Source organism: Callospermophilus lateralis, chromosome 1, assembly GCF_048772815.1.
Source record: "Callospermophilus lateralis isolate mCalLat2 chromosome 1, mCalLat2.hap1, whole genome shotgun sequence".
NCBI lineage: Eukaryota > Metazoa > Chordata > Mammalia > Rodentia > Sciuridae > Callospermophilus > Callospermophilus lateralis.
The window spans coordinates 138789899-138808568 of NC_135305.1; the positions used below are offsets into that span (position 1 = coordinate 138789899).

Genomic DNA, 18670 nt, shown 5'->3' on the forward strand with positions numbered 1-18670 from the left:
CTGACCATCGGGCTGAATTCCATGTTCAAGGCAGTACAGTTCCCAGCAGGCATTGCCGATCTGAACACCTGCCTGCCCCACGTGGATAGAGATACACTCGCGCTGGGAACCAGAACATAAACATGAAATCTTTCTCTTCAAGGTAATTCAAACTATATATAAAATGTAAATGAGACTTCTGTTATAAATTAACCCTTTTAATATATTTTGGTGTAATTTTTTTTGGACATAATATCCCATGAGTTTCATAATCATTTTACATCAGAACCCCTCGTTTGCAACTTTAATACAGATAAATTTGAATCAATGAATCAGAATAGTTATTATAAGTTCTTCTTCTAATAAATTGTTTAAAGTGAACATATAATAATCTGTCAAGTACTGGGCATGGTTGTGCACACCTATAATACCAGAGTTTCCAGAAGCTGAGACAGGAGGATTAAGAGTTCAAAGGCAGCCTCAGCAAAAGCGAGGCACTAAGCAACACAGTGAGACCCTGTCTCTAAATAAAATACAAAATAGGGCTGGGGATGACGCTCAGTTGTCAAGTGCCTCTGAGTTCATTCCCTGGTACCAAAAAATAGTAGTAGTAGTAGTAGTAGTAGTAGAATTATAATAATCTGACAGGTAATTTTGCTTCTACGTAAGGATTGAATTTACTATTGTGTCTGAAGCAAGGACTCAGGAAAATAGAGAAGATATATACAATAATGGTTTTCAGTCATTGGACAATAGCTGGCACAAGATGCAAGTTCCCTACAGCAGCTTTATAATCACCCCATACTGCCTGGTGAACACCAGGGTGTGGCACAGAAGGCCAAACAACCCAGGCGTCCCCTGGTTTGATGAGAGAGAATTCATTGCTCAGTGAGGCAAAAAAGCTGGAAACTACGGGGCAGAGCAGAGAAGGAATAGATGTTCAGAAAGAATTTTGTACAAATAAGCAGAATTCAAGGAAGTCTGTAGTTGAGTACTGTGTGGTATATTAGGTATAAGCCAATGCCAGGGAAGGGCAGGCAGAGCAATCCCTGGAACTCACACAGGGCTGGGAATAGTTTGTGTTCCCACCAATTGTGGTGGAAAGACTTCTTGATTCACAGAGTAATGAATGGAGTCCTCATAAGTAGGGCCAAGTGAGGCCTAAACTAAAGGCTGATCTTAACCTACAAAAAGAAAATGTAGGGCTGGGGTTTCAGCCTAATGGTGGAGTGCTCACCTAGCATGTGTGAAGCCCTGGTTTCGATCCTCAGCACCACATAAAAATAAATAAATAAAATAAAGGTATTATGTCCAACTACAACTAAAAAATATTTTTAAAAAAGTGTAAAAGCAACCTCAAAAGGAACTATTTCTTGGAACTGCAAATTGATCAACCACTCTGGAAAGCAGTGTGTAGATCCTCAAAAAAACTTGGAATGGAACCACCATTTGACCCAGTTATTCCACTCCTCGGTATATACCCAAAGGACTTAAAATCCACATACTACAGTGATGCAGCCACACTAATGTTTATAGCAGTCAATTTACAATAGCTAAAGTACAGAACCAAGCAGGTGTACTTCAATAGATGAATGTATAAAGAAAATGTGGGAGCTGGGCCTGTAGCTCAGTGGTAGAGTGCCTCGCATGTGTGAGGCGCTGGGTTCAATCCTCAACACCATATAAAAATAAATAAATATAAAGATATTGTATCCATCTACAACTAAAGAAATATTTTTTTAAAAAGAAAATGTGGTACATGTACATAATGGAATATTACTCATCCATAAAGAAGAATGAAATTATGGCATTTGCCAGTTAGTAGATGGAACTGGGGACTATCATGCTAAGTGAAATAAGCCAGTCCAAACAAACAACAAAAAAAAGGCTGAATGTTCTGACATGTGGATGGTGACATATAATAAGGTGGGGGGAGAACAGAAGTTCAGTGGATTAGACAAAGGGGAATGAAGAGGAGGGAGATGGGATGGGAATAGGAAAGACAATATAATGAACCAGACATAACTTTCCTATGTTCATCTATGAATACATGACCAGTGTAACACCACATCATGTTCAACCACAAGAATGGGATCCTCCACTGGCTGCTCTGAAAAGCCATCTTTGCATTGTTCCTGGGTCCAGATCCCCACTCGCCGCAACCACCTCCGCTGTGCACCACCTCCTCCCCCGCCGCCGCGGACTCCGGCAGAGTCCCTGTACTCTAGTTTCCTTTTTAACCCACTGCATGGGATCACCGGCGTGCCCCACCATGTCAGACGCGGTCATGGACACTAGCTCTGAAATCACCACCAAGGACTTAAAGGAGAAGAAGGAAGTTTTGGAGGAGGCAGAGAATGGAAGAGACGCCCCTGCTAATGAGGAAAATGGGGAGCAGGAGACTGACAATGAGGTAGATGAAGAAGAGGAAGAGGGTGGTGAGGAAGAGGAGGAGGAGGAGGAAGGTGATGGAGATGAAGATGAGGAGGCTGAGGCAGCTACGGGCAAACGGGCAGCTGAAGATGACGAGGATGATGATGTTGATACCAAGAAGCAGAAGACCGATGAGGGTGACCAGTCAGCAAAAAAGGAAAAGTTAAACTAAAAATAAAAGGCCACCCTCCACTTCCTGTCTCAGAATCTAAACGTGGTCACCTTCAAGTAGAGAGGCCCGCCTGCCCGCCCACCATGGGCAGTGCCACCCACAGATGACGTGCACTCTTCACCACCCAACCAAAACCACAACGTGAATTTGCGAGAGGGGAGGAAAAAAAGAACCAAAACTTCCAAGGCCCTGCTTTTTTTCTTAAAAGTACTTTAAAAAAGGAAAATTTGTTTGTATTTTTTATTTACATTTTATATTTTTGTACATATTGTTAGGGGTCAGCCATTTTTAATGATCTCGGATGACCAAACCAGCCTTTGGAGGGTTCTCTGTCCTACTTCTGACTTTACTTGTGGTGTGACCATGTTCATTATAATCTCAAAGGAGAAAAAAAAACTTGTAAAAAAAGCAAAAACAACAACAAAAAAACAATCTTATTCCGAGCATTCCAGTAACTTTTTTTGTGTATGTACTTTAGCTGTACTATAAGTAGTTGGTTTGTATGAGATGGTTAAAAAGGCCAAAGATAAAAAGGCTTCTTTTTTTTTTTTTTTCCTTTTTTTGTCTATGAAGTTGCTGTTTATTTTTTTGGCCTGTTTGATGTATGTGTGAAACAATGTTGTCCAACAATAAACCGGAATTTTATTTTGCTGAGTTGTTCTAACAACAACAACAAAAAGAATGGGATCCTAATTAAAATAAGTTATACTCCATGTATATATGTCAAAATAACTCTACTGTCATGCTTATCTAAAAAGAACAAATAAAAAAAATCAAAAAAATTTTTAAAAGGCACTGTTTCTTGGCATATTAATACACCTCCCCCACAAAATCTAAAACCCAATAATGTAAAATTTACAATATCTGGTATCCAATTTAAACCTCAGAGAAAAATAAGAGAAAATATGACTATAATGAAGAGAAAAATTCACTGTTACAAACCCAGAAATGATATAGATGATAGAATTAGAGACTAGAGCATTAAAATAAATATTATATACCCATATGTTTAGGAAGGTAGAAGAAAAAGTGGTATAACAAAAGATACATTTAATATAAAAAAGACATGAACTGATAATATCTAAAAAAATAGAGTCTGAAATAAAAAAAGATATCAAATGGGATTTACAGCAGATTACACACTTAAGAACAAATCTGAGGTTGATGAAAAAGTTTTGGAAATAGAGGTGATGGTTATACAACATGTGAATGTTATCATCACTGAGTGAGTGGTACACATAAAAATGTTTAAAATGGAAAAATCTTATGTCATATGTACTTCACCACACTAACTTTTAAAATGAAAATAAAACAATAAACTTGGCACAATGGCTTATGCCTATAATCCCAGCTACTTGGAAGATTGAGGAAGAAGGATTGCAAATTTGAGAGCAGAATTGTCAACTTAGTGAGACCTGGTCTCAAAATAAAAATGGGCTGGGCATGTAGCTCAGTGGTAAGTATCCCCAGATTCAGTCCATAGTACCACACACAAACAAATATATTAACAATAAAAATAAATCATATTGATATATCCACACAGTTGAATTTAAAAATAATTATAGTAATGATTATGCAACAACAGAAGAGTTTTATTATTTCACTTATATAAAAATTCTAGAAAATACAGAAAAGCAGATTAAAGCAAATTTAAAGACTGGGAGGGAAGTAGGTGAAAAGGTTTGCAAAGAAGCACCATGAAATTTTGGGGGGTTATGGATATGCTCATTTTTTCCCCTTTATTTTGTTTTTATGTGGTGCTGAGGATCAAACCCAGCACCTCACACATGCTAGACAAGCGTTCTACCTGGTGAGCCACAACCCCAGCCCTGCCCCCATATGCTCATTTAACATTTGTGGTAATAGTTTCATGGGTTATGAATATATTTTTAAAAAATTTTAAATATTTATTTTCTAGTTATGGTTGGACACAATACCTTTATCTTATTTATTTATTTTTATGGTGCTAAGGATCGAACCCAGGCCCTTGCACATGTGGGCAAGCGCTCTACCCCTGAGCCATAATCCCAGCCCATGAATATATTATGTTAAATCTCATCAAATTATACTTTTTAAATGTGAACTTTACTTTTATGTTAATATACCTCCATAGAGCTGTTTAAAATGCAAAATAGAGGCTTTTGAAGATATTCAAAATCTGAGAGACTTAATCATTAGCAGATCATACTACAAAAAATGTTAAAGAAATACCTTTGGGCAAAAAAAAAAAAAAAAAAAAAAATCAGAGGGAAAACTGAACCCATACAAAAGAATGAAGAACACTGAAACTGCTAAATATGTGGGCAAACATAAAAGACTTTTACCACATTTTTAAAATATAATTAAGGCAAAAGTAATTATTTCTTGGGGGATTTACAAAGGTAAAATATGACAATAGCACAAAGGTCACAAAATGGGAAAATCAAAGTATTCTGTGTAGACTATGATAAATTAAATATATGTGCTATCATCCCCAAAGCAAACACACACACACAAAATAAATAAAACAAAGTGGTACAAACAAGAAACTAATGAAGGAGATTTTTAAAAATCATAAAAATAATCAATTATTTAAGAAAGAGAAAGAAAAAAGGGAACAAATAAGATAAATAGAAAATAAATAGCAACCTGGTAGATGTAAGCCAAACCATTTGAATAATCATATTAAATGTCTTTACAACTATAAACACCTAACTAAAAGATTCAGATAGATTAAAAAGCAAGACCAACATGGATATGGGGTACCTGCTTGTAATCCCAGCTAATAGGGAGGCTGAGGCAGGAGGATCGCAAGTTCAAGACCAGCCTGGACAATTTAACAAGACCCTTCCTCAAAATAAAATATTTCAAAAGGTTTGAGGATGTAGCTCAATGGTTAAGTGCTGATATACTCAATCCCCAGTACTGGGCAAAAAAAAAAAAAAAGACTAAACTATACACTAAAGACAAGAAACCCAGAGATAGGTTAAAAAGTAAAGAAGATACACCATTAGCATAGTCACTCTAGCTTTCCTTTAATTCAGTTTTAATGGAGTATCTTCTTTACTTTTTGACCTAACAACATAGTTTTTAAAGGGAAGAATTTTATCAGGGAAAAAGAAGGTCATAGTGAAAAGGGGGTCAATTCATCAAAAAAGTATGATAATTCTTTTTTGATGGGGGATACAGGGATTAAACTCAGATGATAGACCAAACCTGATCTTTTCTTAAAATTGGGAGCCATCTCGCCACAAAGCCATGAAAAGATAATTTCCGCTTTACTATAAATTACTGCAAATTCTGAACCTGCTTGGAATGCCTGCCCGTGCCTTGAACTCACCCATGCCTGGCTCTCTGACCAGATAGCAGCCCTCTCTGAAACTTTAGTGACGCCTCACAAATCTTGGCTTTCCCTGGCCAGATGATGACTTTCTCTGAGGCTCTAATGACCTTCATAAATTCTGATGTCGGGGCCAGCAAAAATGTAAACTACCATTTGTGTTATGCTTGTCAGAGTTCTGTTATCTGTAACCCCCCTTTGTGTAACTTTCTGGGTTATAAAGCTGGGCTGCAGGAAAGCTGCGGCTGCTGTCTTGTTTCCGAGGTTCTGGGTGGGAGAGGCAGCCCGGCCGTTGAAATAATAAGCTTGCTTTAATTTGATTTTAATTGGAGTCAGTGGTCTTTTCTTGCATCCTGGTCTAACACAGGGGCACTCAACCACTGAACCACATCACCATTTTGTATTTTATTTAAAGACAGGTCTCACTGAGTTGCTTAGTACCTCGCTGTTGATGAGACTGGCTTTGAACTCATGATCCCCCTGCCTCAGCCTTCCAAACTGTTGGGATTACAGTAGTGCACCATCACATCCGGCAATAATTCTTAATGTTTATGCATTGCTATCTTTATAAATTTTTAATACAGAATTTCAAATCATTCAAAGCAAAAACTGACAAAACTGAATGAAGAGGGCTGAGGTTGTTTTGTTGCTCAGTAGAATAACATTCGCCTAGCATGTTTGAGGCACTTGGTTCGATCCTAAGCACCACATAAAAATAAATTTTAAAATAAAGGTATTTTGTGTTCATCTACAATTAAAAATTTTTAAAAAAAATTTGAATGAAGAAACATACAATCTATAATAAATTAAAGACTCTTATATTCTTCTTTCAATAACCAACACAACAAGTCACAAAAATCAGTAATGATATAAAAGATTTAGACAATGTCAACCACAATGACCTAACTGACATTTATAGAACTCTCCACACTGCAAGAGCAGCAAAATATACATTTTAACTGCCTAGGGAAATTTTACTAAAATAGATCATATTCTCAACTGGTCATAAGTTTCAATACATTTTTTAAAAATCCATATAAAACAAATATGTTTCTGAATGTTAGAATTAGAAATCAATAACAAAGATATCTGTATAATTCCCAAATGTTTAAAGCTAATAGTAAGGGAAATTTGCAAAGTATATGGAATGAAAATGAAGACATAACATCAAATTTTTGTGGGATGCAGCCTAAACAGAGCTTAGAAAGAAACTTACAAAAATACTAAAAAAAAAAAAAATACTAAAAAAAGTAAAAGGTCTAAAATCAGGGGCTAGGGCTGTAGCTTAGTGATAAAGCGCTTGCCTCGCATATGTGAGGCACTGGGTTTGATCCTCAGCACCACATAAAAATAAATAAAGATACTGTGTGTTCATCTACAACTAAAAAAAAAAAAATACTTAAAAAGAAGTCTAAAATCCATGACACATACAACTCGTTCAGGAGAAGAACATTTCCTATGAGGCCAGCATTACCTTAATACCAAAAATCAAAGAAAACTACAGATCAATGACTCATGGACTCTTCTTTTATAAACCTAAAAATCAATGACTGAAGCTTCCATCTGAAGAAACTAGAAAAAAGAGCAAATATCTAAATTAAGCAGAAAAAAATAATAAAGAGCAAGAATAAAATTTAAAAAAAAACAGAAAAATATTAGAATCAGTGACAGCAAAAGTTGGTACTTAGAACAGACCAATGAAATTGATGAACTCCAAGCCCAACTGATCCAGAAAAGGCTTAGACAAATTACTAGAAATGGAATGAGAAAAAAAGATGGGCTGGGAATGTGGCTCAAGTGGTAACGCGCTCGCCTGGCATGCGCGGGGTGCTGGGTTCAATCCTTAGCACCACATAAAGATGTTGTGTCCACCGAAAATTGAAAAATAAATATTAAAAAATTCTCTCTCTCTCTCAAAAAAGATGATTATTACTGATGCTGAGATATTTTAAGAAATATTGTAATTTTTGTCAATGAATTCGACAACAAATGGAATGGACAAAAATCCTTGAACATTTTACCAAAGCCACTCAGAAGGGATATCAAGAATTAAAAAATTAAAAAAAAAAGCAGTGCAAATGGCCACATAAAGATCCAGATAGGGCTGGGGTTGTAGCTCAGTGGTAGAGCACTTGCTTATTAGCACATAGGGGGCATTGGGTTCGATTCTCAGCACCACATAAAAATAAGATAAAGGTATTATATTCATTAAAAAATCCAGATAATTTTAAAGAAGTATATTATTGTTCCCTCATGTAACTATGATCACATCATGGCTCAGAAATTTCAAACTATCAGTTGTTTCAAAGCTCCTAACCCAGGAGTGGGTTTGTCTCTTTGTCTTTAAGCTCCTTGCAAAGCCTAGAAATTCTGCTTCTTCTTAGTACACTTAAGACAAATGGTTAAGACACAGATAGTTTAAGGTTTTTTGTTTGGTTTGGTACTGGGGATTTAACACAGCTACAACCTCAGCCCTTTTATTCATGTAGTTTTTTTTTGAGATAGGGTCTCATTAAGTTGCAGGGGAAATCCTTAACTTTCCACCTCCTACCTCAGCCACCCAGATAGCTAAGATTACTGGCACATACTAGGCCAGATAATCAATTTGTGATGAGACACTAGAATGCATAAGTAGGGTTTTGAGCAATTTCTGTTACTGGCATTTCCTTTATCACAAACCTTCCTAACACAAAGGAAAAGTGCCTAACATGTTTTCTCACAGATCAGCTCTTTGCATTTATACTCACCACTTCCCACCACAAAAAATTCTAATTAAATAATTCAACTAAGTACTACACACTTTTTTCTTTTTTGTCATGCTGAGGACTAAACCTAGGCAAGCATTCTACCACTAAGCTACATCTCCAGGCCACTATCATAATAAGCATTTCAACTTGACTGTATCATACAACAATGGCTGAATAGCTTTTTTGTAAGTGTATTAATTAATTGATTAATCATCATTTTAGTTGTCTTTTTTTGCTCATGTGTGATGCCAGGGATGGAACCCAGGGACTCATGCATGCTAGGCAAGCACTCTACCACTAAGCCACATTCCCAGCCTGTCTGTATCTATCTATCTATCTCTACCTCTCTCTCTCTCTTCTCAAACAAAGCCTTTGCTAAAAATAATATCTCCTACAATGATAAAATGCACATATTTCTTCTATTCTTGAAGCTTCTTTTTTACTTACTGGATGATAGAGGTATTTTCCTTTTAGAATAATTCACCTTTAAATTGGGTATGGTGGGGCACACCTATAATCCCATCGGCTCAGAACTTGAGGCAGGAGGATTGCAAGTTCAAGGCCAGCCTCAGCAATTTAGAGAGGTCCTAACAAACTCAGTGAGACCTAGTCTTAAACTTTTTAAACAAGGGTTGGGGATGTAGCTTAGTGTACCTCTGGGTTCAATCCCTAGTAGACAAAAAAGTTCACCTTTAAAAGTTAAGAAGCTCGACTCCATGCTCTGTCCATAAGAGAATAAAAGCCTCAAAACCAACTTTAAAATTTTTTTTCTTTAGTTGTAGGTGAACACACAGTTATCTTTTGTTTTTGTGTGGTGCTGAGGTTCTAACCCAGTGCCTCACACATGCGAGGCAAGGGCTTTACCACTGAGCTACAGCCCCAGATCTCAAAACCAACTTTTACAGAGACGAAATGTCAAGATTAGTCATATTTTTATACAATCATATGTTTTTATAAAGTTTTAAAGCCATCAAACTTTATAAATTTTGTTGGACATGGTGGTGTACACCTGAAATTCTAGCGACTCTGGAGGTTGAGGGAAGAGGATCACAAGTTTAAAGCCAGTCTTGGCAATTTAGCAAGACTGTCTCAAAACAAAAAAAATTTAAATGGATGGGGATGTAGCTCAGTGATACAGTGCTTGCCTACATATGCAAGGCCCTGGGTTCAATCCTTTGCACACACAAAAAAGAAAAAACTTTATAAATATTAATTTGAAGAGGAAATTGAGGCTGAAATGACTGGCCATCAGCTCCAGTTAATTGGAGAAAATAAAACTGGACTGTGTCAATTTCTGTAGAACAGTTTTTCTGGTTTTTCTCCACATAAGACCATTTTTTGTGTGCCATTTGTTTTATTCATTCATTCATTCATTCCAGGAATTGAAGCCAGAAGTGCTTTACCATAGAGCTACATGCCTGGTTCTTTTTATTTTTTAGTTTTGAAACAGTATCTTGCTAAGGTGCTGAGGCTGATCTCTATTTGTGATGCTCCGTTTCAGCCTCTGGTGTAGCTGTTATTACAGGCATGTGCCATCACATCTGGTGGTTGTGTGCCACTTGTTTTAGGTGTGCACAAAGGTAGAGCTGTTGGTTGGGTTCCACTGATGTGTAATGTATTAATTAATGGATTATTTCAACAGTTACCTAGTAGGTATCTATGAGCTGCGAATATAAAAATGAACAGAAGCCTTCCTTTCTGTGGGAGAACAGGAGTTCTCATTTATTCTTTTTAAAATATATTTTTTAGTTGTAGTTGGACACAATACCTTTATTTATATATTTTATATATAGGTGCTGAGGATTGAACCCAGTGATTCACCCATGCTAGGCAAGTGCTGTACCACTGAGACACAAACCCAGCCCCCTCTCATTTATTCTTGATGGAAAGGAATCTGACTACATCTACAAAATCACAGACACCTATTTCTGGAATCACACTCCACCTACATTAGAGTACAGGTAACTCCCTGCAGCTTTCTGTGTAAAATGATTAGAAATTGCCCAAAGATCCAGTGAAACAGGACAGGATGAATAAACCACAGGGCTGGGGGTTGTGGCTCAGCAGTAGAGCGCTTGCCTCACAAGTGCGAGACCCTGAGTTCAATCCTCAGCAACACATAAAAATAAATAAGTGGGGGCTAGCGTTGTGGCTCAGTGATGGAGCACACGCCTCCCACGCGGGACCCTGGGTTCCATCCTCAGCAACACATAAAAATAAATAAGTGGAAATAAAGGTATTGTGTCCAACTTCAACTAATAAAATTAATATTTAAAATAAATAAATAAGTGAAGTAAACGTTTGTGTCCAACTACAAAAAATAAATAAATACTTAAAAATAAAATAAAATAAACTACACATTAAGGTATAATCACACAGAGAATATTATGCCACAGTAAACGGTGCAGATTTCTTTTAGTTTTTTTCTTCCTGATACTGGGGATTGAACCTAGCATTGTTCTATCACTGACCTACATCCCTAACTCCTTTCATTTTTTTTATTTTGAAATGGGATCCTTAGATCGCTAGATTGCCCAGGCTGGCCTCCTGCCTCAGCCTCCTGAGTTGCTCTGATTACAATACCGCACCTGGCTAACAATGCAGATCTTCATATGCCAATTCGGAGAAAGTCTACTGGGGCTTTCACTATGTTGCTCAGGTTGTTCTCAAATTTTTAGGCTCAAGTGATTCTCCTGCCTCAGCCTCCCAAGTAGCTGGGACTACAGGCATTCACCACTGCACCAGCAGACTTTTTTTTTGCACGAGGAAAAAGCAAAGTTACCTCTAGTACAAAAAAAGGGGAGCGAGAATAACCATATCTATCCCCGTTTGTTTGGTTTTGCATTTTTTTTTTAAACTGGAAGTATAAACAACAAAACTCTAATGGAGGTTTTTCCATTATTCTTTCGTAGACCCTGTAAATACTACCTATATTTGTAAATGCCCTCGTGAGGAGCTCATAGCTTTACGGGCAACTCTGTTAGGGAAGGAAAGGTTGGGAAGCTTTCTTGGTTGCTGCCTGGCGAGCCTGGGAAAGGCAGAGGGCAGTGGGCACCGGCCGTTGTACGCTCAGGTACAGCCCGAAATCCATGCTCCTCGGGCAAGAGCCAGCGCGGCCTCCCAGGGGCAGTCCTCAGTGGCCTCGCCACTGCTCGGATTCACTCTGGTCTCCCACATCACAGATGTCCCTCCCAAGCCATCCCAAACCCTCCAGCCGAGTACTTACCATGATACCTTCCTCCTAGCAGCACGTTGCCTTCTCACCTTCTCTCAGTTCAACGCTCCACGCGCAACTGCCGACTGCCACGCAGTATGCCAGGCCCTGATTGGCTCATCATCTGCATGACTGCCATTGGCTCCAACAGCTCCAGGGCGGGGTCGCAGGCTGAGCCCCCAATCGTGATGGGCCATCTTCCTTGAATGGCAAAGCAATCTTCTGATTGGTCTTCACTTTAGGCGGGAAATCCTACTGTATCATTGGCGAGGAGAGGTGGGCCTGGGTTTGCGGTGTTGATGCCAACTAAGGGTTGGCCACCGGACCAAGAAGGAATCTGTTTGTGGGGAGGGACATATTACAGTTGCCTATTCCACACGAACCCTATCTGTTCTTCTGCAAAAATCCGCCTCTACCGAGCTTTACTGGGCGTCCGGATTACAACAGTGGATATCTAGTAAAAGACTTTGCAGGTTCAGCTTTATGCAACTATACATAAGGACTACTTGGCAATCTGTTACAGGTGCTGATGATGTTATTAGTATAGTAGACTGATAAGAATCTTAAGTCCCTATGCAACCCACTCTTGTTTGGTCACATGATCAATTGAACCCAGCATGCTCACCCACATAGACCTTTTTAAATATTTTTTGGGGGGACAGGGTCTCACTAAGTTGCTCAGTAAATTGCTGAGGCTGACCTTGAACTTGCTATCCTCTGGAACTTGTCTCAGCCTCCCAAGTCACTAGAATTACAGGCCACTGTGCCCAGCTTCAGTCATTTAAATAACTCTTATAATGAATTTATTGAACTTAGTCATCATGAACATACAGATCTTCTCTTTTGAGGGTGGGGATATAGCTCAGTTGGTAGAGTGCTTGCTTCGCATGCACAAGGCCCTGGGTACAATCCCAGCAGCACACACACAAAAGAATATCTCTTTCTCTTTTGCTTTCTATTTTTTCAACTTTTATACCTTTTCAGTTCTATCTTATTTGAATCATTCTGTGTGTGTGTGTGTGTGTGTGTGTGTGTGTGTGTATTTGTTTTTTGGTTGTAGTTGGACACAATACCTTCATTTTATTTATTTATTTTTATGTGGTGCAGAGGATCGAACCCAGCATCTCACATGTGTTAGGCAAGTGCTCTATTGCTGAGCCATAACCCCAGCCCCCTGAAACAACTTTTTATTCACAAATTTTTTTGGTACCAGGGACTGAACTCAGGGGTTAGTTACTTCTACTTTGTATCGCTCCTAATCATTGAAGAGATGCTCTCCCTCTTAAAGATTCTAAATTAAGGACTTGGGATGTATCTCAGTGATAGCATGCTTGCCTACCAAGTACTGATCTTAGTTTGAACAAAGAGAGAGAGAGAGAGAGAGAGAGAGAGAGAGAGAGAGAGAGAGATTGGGCCAAAAATACAGAAAGAATTAGAGGTGATGAAGTTTGATTACAGAACCTCATGTAGTAGGAGGATATGTATGATACAGTAAAGCAAACTTGGTTGCATGTTCTTGGAGTCTGTCAGGTTTATCTTCTGGCTGTCAGCATTTACATAAATAACTTGTATATCTTGGGCCTGGAGTTCAGGCTGGCATGCTTCCTGTAAATTTTACAGGGAAAAGGAAGCTAAAGTAGGCATCTGGGTGTTTAAAGGATATTTAGAGAAATTGGGAGGAATTTTAGGAGTGAAAGGAATTTGCTAAAGAGAGAAGACAAGATATTGACAAGACATTTGATCTAGGGGCCCAAATATCCAAAAGATCTGGGGAGGTTAAGAACAAGCAGTCAGAAGTAAAGGACAACAAAGGTGGGCATAATAGGAGAATTTATAATGGATAAAAACTTAAACTTTTCTTCTATATCTAATTTTTGTTCTTTAATCTTGCTAAGGGACTCATAAAGCTAACTGTTAGAAATAACCAGATACCCCAAGAAATCAAACGTGTGCTCAAAAGCGGGTGGGTAAGGCAAACCTTTACTTCTGCCAGAATAGTATGTTACAAGAACCTGGTTAGCAAACCCTCCTGGGTGCACAATCCCCCTAGTTTATATACCTAATGCTTCACTGCCCTTCACCCTGATTGGAGAACACAATGGAACAATCTACACAATTGGCTAATTTTAGAATTAGGGCAGACAAAAGGGAAGAACTACTACAATTGGACCTAATTAAGACTGAATATTATATTCTGAAAATGGACCCCTAGACTTTCTATTTCTCACATAACCATTATATATTCCTTTGTGTGCCTTTTAAAATTTGATCTTTCTATATGTACCAATAGGATAGATTTTTGGAAGTGAGTGGTCTTAAAAAAAAAAAGAAAGAAAGAAAGAAAAAAAAGCACTTGGGCCCAGGAATATACCTGAGTAGTAAAGTGTTTGCCAGGCATGTACAAGATCCTGAGTTTGATCCCCAGCACTGAAAAGAAAAGAAAGAGCAGGAAAAAGAGGGAAGGAGGAAGGGAGACAGAGAAGGAGCAAGGAAGGAAGTGGGATGGGGTTGTAGCTCAGTCTTAAAGCATTTGCCTAGCACTGCAAAAAGAAAAAGAAAAAAGAAAAACAAACAAACAAAAAACCCCACAATCTTTTAGATACAAAACTCTAAATCTTCAAAGATATACTTACTTTGTGAGTCTTTTTATGACTTGAAACCAAGAGGCCTTCTATGGTTCAACAAACTATGGACACAAGTACATTTCAAAGTGCAAAAGATGCAGTCTGTTTTAAGATTCAAAATCTCCTCCAAAATAGGCTTAGAATAGGCAAAGACCCTCATTGTTAACAAGTCAAGGAAGATTGGAGATAATTAAGACAAACTCCCCTGAGAACTGAGACCTTTGGACAAAGAAACCCTTTGTGTTACTGATTCCAGCTGGCTAGCTGCCTGGTACCAGCATGACAAATTGCACCCCTTAGCTGGTGAAGACCAGAATGATTATCTGCTTTGGTCACAAAGTCAAGATTTCAAGACATAAAACAAAATCTTATCTTTTCTTGCTCATGATATAAACCACACAGAAGACAAAGACAAAAGAAACAAGGGGGATTCCTGGGAGGCGGCTATGGATCAATAAGCAATGGATACTCAGAACCAAATTCACAAGAGCAAAAATTCAAAAAATTCATTCCTTTTTAAATTTATTTTTTACATACATGACAATAGTCGAATATATTTCACTCATTATTACTCATTTACAGCACAAGTTTTCGTAACTCTGTATATAAAGATGTTCACTCCAAATTAGAATTCATTCTTTTAAAAAATATTTTTCAGTTGTCAATGGATCTATATTGTAGTTATTTTTATGAGGTGCCAAGAATCGAACCCAGTGCCTTATACATGCTAGGAAGATGTTCTACCACTGGGCTACAACCCCAGCCCAAAGAGTTCATTCTTACAAATGTTTTTTTCCCTGGCAAAATTAATTTGGAAAGGAAAAGACAACGAAAAAAATTTACCTTCCTCTCACAATCAGGCCTTCCAGAATGAACTCCAGTAGTGCTGACTTTGATAAGAATTTCTACCTTCTTCTGGCTTTGACAGTTTTTCCAGGATCCTATCTGCAGTCTCCAGAGCAAATGGGAACACCCCAGACTTTTAGGATCCTATTCTCTTGCCAGAAACTGTAGGGACAGTAAAACTCTAATTCCATCTTCTTGGGGTCTCTTATGGGCCTGAGAATTAAATTGACATAAGACAGATTAACAGGAGAAGAGTGTACCAAATTATTTGATACCAGTTTTACATGGCCCAGGAGCCCTCATATGAAAATGAAGACTCAAAGAAGCAACTACTTATATACTGAATTGGTCAAAGAATAGTAAGTTGTGAAGAGACAGCTCAATTATGTGGGGATACTTAAAAGATAGGGCTATTTTCAACAAAGTCTGTGTAGAATTCTCTTATCTCAATTTCTCAAACTCAAGATTAAGGATGTTATATCTTTCACATGGGCATTTAATCTGCTTCTAAGAAATAACATGAAGATCAGGGTTATTCTGCACCTGCTGTTTTTTCAGATGGTTTTTTTTTAGACATATATGACAGTAGAGTGTATTTTGACATATTCTACATACATGGAGTACAACCCATTCTAATTGTGATCCCATTCTGGTTGTACATAATGTGGAATTACACTGGCTATGTATTCATATATGAGCAAAGGAAAGTTATGTCTGATTCATTCTACTGTTTTTCTTATTCCCATCTCCCCTTCCTTCCCTTCATTCCCCTTTGTCTAATCCACTGAATTTACATTCTTTCTCCTCCCCTAACTTATTATATGTTAGCATCTGCATATCAGAGAGAACATTTGGCCATTGGTTGCTTTTTTGTTTGTTTGATACCAGGGATTGCACCCAGGGGCACTTAACAACTGATTCACATCCCCAGCCCATTTTTGTATTTTATTTAGAGACATGGTCTTACCGAGTTGCTTAGTGCCTCATTAAGTTGCTGAGGGGCTTTGAACTCCCAATCCTCCTGCCTCAGCCTTCCGAGCCACTGGGATTACAGGTGTGTGCCGCTGTGCCTGGTTGGTTTTGGGGGACTGGCTTATTTCACTTATCATGATATTTTCCAGTTCTATCCATTTACTGACAAATGCCATAATTTCATTTTTCTTTATGGTGGAATAATATTCCATTATGTATATATACCACATTTTCTTTATATATTCATCTGTTGAGGGGCACCTAGGTTGGTTCCATAGTTTGGCTACTGTAAATTGAGCTGCTATAAACATTGTTTTGGCTGCTTCAGTGTAGTATGTTTTCAAGTACTTTTAAGTTAACTAGTCAACAGGCTATAGTGATAAATTTTTAATTTTTTTGCTCCATAGAAGAAAAGCACCACTTTGCTTAGTTACTTGAAGTATTAATGTAAAGGAATTGGAATTTTCATGCAGAAGAAAGGACCAAAAGGAGACAAATATAAAGACCATAGAAATAGCTATTTATTTGTGTATTTATTTATTTCCTTGCAGTTCTTGGGATAGAAGATAGGGCCTCATGCATGCTAGGAAAGTGTTCTCCCACTGAGCTATACTCCCAGCCCTTTTTATTTTTATTTTGAGACAAGGTATTGCTCAGCTGCTCAGGATGGCCTTGAACTTGAGTTCTTCCTGCCTCTGTCCCAAGTTGACCAGATAACAGGTGTATGCCACTGTGCCCAGTTTTACCAAGCAGTTAACATATGAACCTTTGGGGGAGAATTATCCAAACCATAGAATGAGTTTTTATGCATTATGATTAATAGTGGTATGAAAATTTGCATACAAGTTTTGTATGGACATGTATTTTCACTTCTTTTGGATATACATCCCTGGAAGCAAATGACTGTATAATAAAGAACCTTGATGTTTAAAAATTTGAAGAACTACCCAACTCTTCCAAAACAGCTGCATTCCGCTCAGTAGAGTATGAAGTTTCCAGCAATTCCATTTTGTCTCCAACACTTTTTATCTGACTTTGTTACTCTAGCTATCTTAATATTCACTACTAAGTGGTGTGTCATTGTGGGAGATTTGTTTCCCTAATAACTAATGATGTCAAGAGTTTTCTATGCTTATTAGATATTTGTATATTTTCTTGGGAGAAATGTTTCCTTCAGATCCTTTACCCACTTTTAAATTGTACTGTTTATCTTTTTGTTGCTTAATTTGAGTTCTTTACATATTCTGGGATACGATCACCCTATCAGATATATTATTTGCAAACATTTTCTCCTGTTCTGTGCTTTATCCTTTCACTTTCTTTTTGCAAGGGTATTCTGGGTTGAACCCAGGGCTTCACACCTTTTCATTTTCTCAGTGTTACACTTTGAAGCACACAAGTTTTCTATTTTGAAAAAGCTTAAGTTATCTCCACTTTTCTTTGGTTGTTTGAACCTTTGGCATAATATTTAAGAAATCATTGCCTAATCCAAGGTCATGGAGATTAAACCCTATTTTTTCCCTAAGACTTTTATAGTACTAGCTTCTATATTTAGGTATTAGATTTTTATTAATTTTTGTATGTGATAGGAAGTAGGGGATTAATTTGCATGTGTACAGTTTGTTGAAAAGACTACACTTTCCCCTTCTCAAAAATCAATTGTCAGGGCTCGGGTTGTGGCTCAGTGGTAGAGCGCTTGCCTCGAAAGTGTGAGACCCTGGGTTCGATCCTCAGTACCACATAAAAATAAATAAATAAAATAAAGATATTGTGCCCACATATAACTAAACAAATATTTTTAAAGAACTAAAAAAAAAAAATCAATTGTTAGGGACTGGGATTGTAGTGCAATGCACTTGCCCTGCATGTGTGAGGCACTGGGTTTGATCCTCAGCACCACATAAAAATAAATAAAGATACTGTGTGTTCATCTACAACTTAAAAAAAAAAAAAAAAACCTATTGTCTGGCCGAGTCCGGTGCTGCACACCTGTACTCCCAGTGGCTCGGGAGGCTGAGGCAGGAGGATCATGAATCCAAAGCCAGCCTCAGCAAAAGCAAGGTGCTAAGCAACTTAGTGAGACCCTATCTCTAAATGAAATACAAAATAGGGCTTGGGATGTGGCTCAGTGATTGAGTGCCCCTGAGTTCAATCCTGGTACTGAAAAAAAGAAAAAAAAAATTGCTGGGGGATGGGGGGTTGTGGTTGTGGCTCAGTGGTAGAGTGCTTGCCTAGTATGTGTGAGGCACTAGGTTTAATCCTCAGCACCACATAACAATGAATAAAAAAATAAATAATAAATGTATTGTGTCCATCTACAACTAAATAAATTTTTAAAAAATCAATTATCAGGGCTGGGGGTGT

General features: G+C 37.8%; 1 pseudogene; it reads left to right on the forward strand.

The window, feature by feature from the left end:
- The first annotated feature begins 2251 nt into the window (after positions 1 to 2251).
- Positions 2252 to 2584, forward strand: LOC143398927 (prothymosin alpha pseudogene; annotated as a pseudogene).
- The last annotated feature ends 16086 nt before the right edge of the window (positions 2585 to 18670 follow it).